This window comes from Bidens hawaiensis, unplaced genomic scaffold (genome assembly GCF_021521415.1).
Source record: "Bidens hawaiensis isolate Kalapana, Puna unplaced genomic scaffold, B.hawaiensis_p1.1 tig00026173_1, whole genome shotgun sequence".
Taxonomy (NCBI): Eukaryota; Viridiplantae; Streptophyta; class Magnoliopsida; order Asterales; family Asteraceae; genus Bidens; species Bidens hawaiensis.
Window position 1 is genome coordinate 325,963 of NW_027494202.1, and position 5,730 is coordinate 331,692.

Sequence of the window (5,730 nt, forward strand, 5' to 3'; positions counted from 1 at the left end):
GGGTGAGCAATAACCGAATCGGTAACCGAATCGGTAACCGAAACCGAACCGAAAACCGACGAAACCGAACCGATATAACCGAAAACCGAATTAACCGAAGTTAACTGAACCGAACCGAACTCTTCATTTTTTAATATTTTCAAGCATTTTTTCCTCTATTTCATGTATTATATATATTAATAGTTTAACACTATCATTTTCATGTATTTATATCTCCATTTCATGTTCTAATATCTCAATTTTATATATTTATACATGGTTATGCATTCATTTCATGTATTTAAACATTCATTTCATGTAGTTTTAAGCAAAATTTTAGCCCAAATTTGATACCGGTTATTAACCGAAATTAACCGAACCGAACCGATAACCGATCGGTTAGGTTGGGTTATTGCTAATAACCGAACCGAACCGTGCACACCCCTATTTATCATCAGTTTATGAATCTTATATATATTATCTTTATACTAAATGAATTATAGTGGAGATAATACATTCAATGATGAAATCTTACTAAATTAAATCTCCAATTATTCACGTCATCATGAGATGATATCCACGTATTTCTTATCTTCTTGAGTCTTGACTAGAGGTACACATACATTCTATTACTATTAATTGATCAAATATTATCTATAACTGATTGAAGTGTTAATTACTTCATTAGTTTTTATGATTTTCAAGAAAAAAAATGTTTGGTGGTAAGTTTTGTGTGGTCTTGGGTAGCCTTCGTATAAATTTCAACCCCTTCTTAGCATTCATTAGGCTATGCTTTGTCCACAGACTCCCAAGTCATTTTGCATGCCACATAGCACACCGGCTTATGGAGTGGCGGTAACTTTTTAACGAGAGAGTGGGCTAGTTAAAGAGAGAGACTGAGAGAATGTGGGGCTAGCCTACTTGTTAAACATACATGTCTCTTGATAGGAGGTCTCAGTTCATACATGAGCAAATGCATAGTTTAGCAATATTAGTGTAAAATAGAGTTTGGAGTATATTTGTTATTAAAAAAGAAAAGGTTAAGAGAGTGAGAGAGAAAAGGAGATGGGACCACCCGTCAACCAAGCAAATTTTTTATTTTATTTTTTATTTCCCTTACTTTATATGTAGCTAGTTAAAGCAAGTTAAACCATAACGTCGAAGTTAACGGGTGGGCTAATTAAAATCTTGTTATCTACAAGGTAGTGACGTGACGTTTTAACTAGCACATGTTGCTCAGCTCAGAATACATACATGAATATGTATTGTATCCTTTGAGTATGGGCATGATATGATATATGTATCCTTTACGGTGTTATGTAATGTAGTTAACCCACAATATATAACCGAATTGAAATTGTAATGTTTACCATCCACACCTTAAAGTCCTGTTATCATGCCATATCACTTTTTCCATCACTGTTGAAGCCCCATAACTAGTAGTCACGGGTATTAATCAAACTGGATATATTATATTTCTTCAATTATTGCAAGAAGGAACACATATATTTATGTCAACACGAGATTAAGCGAAATAACAAACATATCCGACATAGTAACAACGATATATGTAATTAATTAATGATGACATACACCCTCTCCTGGATGCAGTTTCTTTCAACTCCATGGTTCAAGATTATTGTTGGACCTGCGAGATCATGCACATGGAGCAAATTATCAACTTTTGTATACGTGAAACCATACGTAGGAGCCTATATAATAGTTTCACATGTTGGGTGGCCTAAATGACAATTTAACGAATAATTGGTTAATGAGAAAACTTGAATAGTTAGGTGCTGTTTGGTAGCCTCTTAATAATTCCATCAAAAGACTACCTCTGAATCGGTCAAAGATAAAGTGTGTTTAGTTTACTAAAAATACATTTGTTAATGGTTCATGGAGTCTCATAATTGTTAAGTTTTAGAGACATGTTAAATGATTCCGATGATATCTTTTAATCAATTTGGTCTCTTAATGATTTAGCCCAAAATTGCCAAACAGTCTGACAAAATAACTTATTTTAACACACGAATGTTTTCTAACTTGGTAAGTAAAAAGAGAGATAAACTATACCTCAATACTTTGAAGTGTGTCATGAATATGCCGCAATTCATGTACAACCGTGTTTATATCCATTCGTTGTGGTGGTGAATCCATTGAGCATGATACTCCAATTTTGATTGTTGAAGCCAAACATTTCTCTATTATTTTTGCATTTTCCTTAGAAATTCCATGTTCTTGATAAATGTTTAGAATGGTAGCATCGACAACGTTGATTACATTTTCTGAGAGGGCCATTGATGCAAATTTATGAAGGCTAAGGCCTTCATTAAAGATGTTGTCGGTTGGTTTTTTCCCGGTCATCACCTCTAATAATAATATTCCAAAACTATAGACATCCCCGCTACCTGTCATTTCACTGGCGAGACCATACTCTGTAATTTGTTAGTTGTACAATTAGAAAAAAATTGGTAATACTCCAAGTAAATATGAACGTCTATGAATACATTAGTTTTACCTGGAGCAGCATAACCAACTGTTCCTCTAATCCCTGTTGAGCTATTTTGGTATGAAGTTGTTCCAAGAAATCGAGCTATGCCAAAGTCCCCTACATGAGCCACCGTATCGTCATCGAGTAGAACATTGCTAGGCTTCAAGTCACCATGGACAATGGCGGGTACGCGTTGATTATGAATATAATCAAGTGCATATACTACATCCATAAGAATACTTATTCTTTGGAGAAGGTTGAGTGTTGTACTTTCACTTGAGTGTAGCCAGTTATGTAAACTCCCACCCGGCATGTACTCATAGACCAAAGCTTTAAAATCGTTTCCATGAAAGTCAACACTTGAACATGAAGTTATTATCTTCAGCAAATTCCGGTGTCGAATATTCCGCCATGCTTCACACTCTCTCATAAAGCTTCTGTGAGCTCCTCGATTTTGAAGATGTAGAACTTTTATAGCAACAAGTTTATTTTCATCTTCATCAAGGACTCCTTTATAAACAGAACTGAACCCACCATTTCCAATTAAATTGGTTTCAGAGAATCCATTGGTAGCCTTGAGAAGTTGATTGTATGATATTTTGATAAATCGTTCGCTTGTTGATGATTGATGTGATTGCCTCTTTTTTCTTTTCTTACACCAAGCATATGCTAAACATGTTATCGTGAATGCAATCAAAATAATTATTAGAAACAGAGGGAATTTTTTCTTATGTTTGTTTATATGCTTACATTTGGGTAACCCAAGTTCCACAAGCCCACCACAAAGCCTATTATTCCCCAAATCGCATTGGCGAACACTCCTAATATGGGTACTTCACCCACAAAATCATTATATGATAAGTTCAAATATTCTAACATTTCTAAAAATCGAGGAATTTTGCCCGTTAAATTGTTATCCGAAATATCAAGTCCCACTAATCCTTTCAGTGCACTAAATGTGTGTGGCATCGTACCTTGGAACAAGTTTCCTTTTAAGGATAAAGTTGAAAGGCTAGTACAACCACCAAGACTATTAAGAATTACACCAGAGAAATTATTATTAGATATATCGAGATTACTCAACATTTTGAGGTCTCCAACCTCGATTGGAAGTGAGCCAAACAAATTGTTTTGAGAAAGATTCAACATTCGGGATAGAGATAAAAGTTGAAGCAGTTGTATAGTTATTTCCCCGCTAAGTTATTGTTATCAAGGTACAACTCTAATAGACGCTTACAATTTCCTAGGCTTGATGGAATATACCCTTCCAACATGTTTGAAGATAACGAAAGTGTGAGCAATAATGATAAGTTTCCCATGGAATCAGGAATATGTCCAGAAAGTCGGTTTCCATCTAAATACATAGCTTCTAGTTTCCGAAGGTTACCAATGGTTGAAAAGATGTTTCCCGTGAATTGGTTACCTCCTAAGGATAAAAGACTTAAGCCAACTAGATTACCTATTGATCCAGGAAGTGGTCCTTGTAACTTATTTTCGGCTATAGTTAGATAGTAGAACTTATCAGAAAGATTACCTATTGATCTAGGGAGAACTCCTTGAAACATGCATTCATCAAGAGCCAACTCCTCTAATTTGATGCAGTTTTTCAAAGAATCAATCAACCCCATTTCATCAGCATCATTGCTTCCAAAGTCATTATTACTTAAGCGTTTTGCGTATATATCTTTAAGGTTTTCAAAATTAATTTTCAACTTCCCACGAAACTTGTTGTTGCCCAATTCAAGGACTCTTAATTTCGAACAATTAGAAATGGATTGTGGAATAGGCCCCGTCAAGTAGTTACCCCAAAATTGAAGGATATCAAGACGTGGAAGCACTATGGTGGGAGGAAGACTACCAGTCAATTGATTATCATTCAAGCTAAAATTAGTTAGTAGTGAAAGGTTATAAAGGGAATGAGGTATAGTTCCGGATAAATTACAATATCCGCCATAAAAATTCTTTAAACTTTTCCAATGGCCTAACGTGTTTGGAATGTTGCCACCCAACGGATTTCTATCAACGGAAAACAATTCTATTGTGTAATATTCCCCAAGGAAGGTGGGATTCCACCTGTTAACTTATTATCACCAAGTGATAAATAAGTGAGTTTGGAGAGGGACCCTATCTCCTTGGGTATGCTTCCAACTAGCTCATTACGATATATAGCAAGCACTTCAAGTTTGGAACAACGAGATATGTTAGCTGGAATGGTCCCATTGAACTTGTTATGATCAAGCGCAAGCACAAGTAACCTAGAAAGGCGGCCAAGTTGATGAGTTATTGATCCTTGAAAGTTGTTGACTGCGAGATAAAGACCATTGAGAAAGCTAAGGTTCCCTACATGAGGAGACAGAGAGCCTTCTAGACCTTGATTCTGTAAAACTATACGAGTCACTCTTTTAAGCCGCTTCCCGCATGTTACACCAGTCCAATTACAGAAATGAATGGAATTGTTCCATGAGGTTAGAGCTCCATATGGATCTTGAGTGATCATCGACTTAATATTTAGCAAAGCCTGATGATCGGTTTCATTTCCGCCAGCAAAAGAAGTAGATACTGTGATAAAAGTTACAATAGCAAGATATGCATAAAAAAGGAAACTAATATGTGAAGGAGATGTAAAACAAATGATTAACTTCTTTGGTATCATTTTTGGGAAGAAAAAAAGAATTAAGATCACAAAGATGATTATTGTCCTTTTATGCTTGGTTTCTATGAGTTACGTTGCCCTTTACCATGTTGGCAATTGGTATAGAAAATCAAACATGTCTTAATTATTGCAGCGTATACTTTTTTAACGACGTTTGAAACTATCTACCATACATGAATGAGCATTCCTGAGGCGAGATTTCAATCGTCTATAATGATTTTTGACGTGCTCTAGGCTTGACTCGCCCATAAACGCCATCAAGAAGAAAAATCGCCACTGTGGGAAAACCCTCTTGAGTCATGTTTTGAACCTAATACCATAAGATCTTAAGCCTTAACCATGTCACAAATACTATTAGACCAGAAAACCAACTACTACTACCGTAGTGTATGCTAATATGATTTTGATGTACAGCTAATCTTCTTGACCAAATTTCTACCACGTCGTTTTTTACGGTTCACAAACCCTCTTTTTTTAATCTTAATCCCATTCCTACCATAAAGTAACTATTGAAAATATTGTTTATTAAACAAAGTTATTTATCATTTATAAGAGTCAATACCGTCTAAAATATATCAAACGATTGATGATATGTTGAGATGAAGCG

At 35.3% G+C, this 5,730-nt stretch overlaps 1 pseudogene; it reads right to left on the bottom strand.

The window, feature by feature from the left end:
- Positions 1–2,046: 2,046 nt before the first annotated feature.
- On the bottom strand, positions 2,047–5,193 carry LOC143572909 (uncharacterized; annotated as a pseudogene).
- Positions 5,194–5,730: the final 537 nt, after the last annotated feature.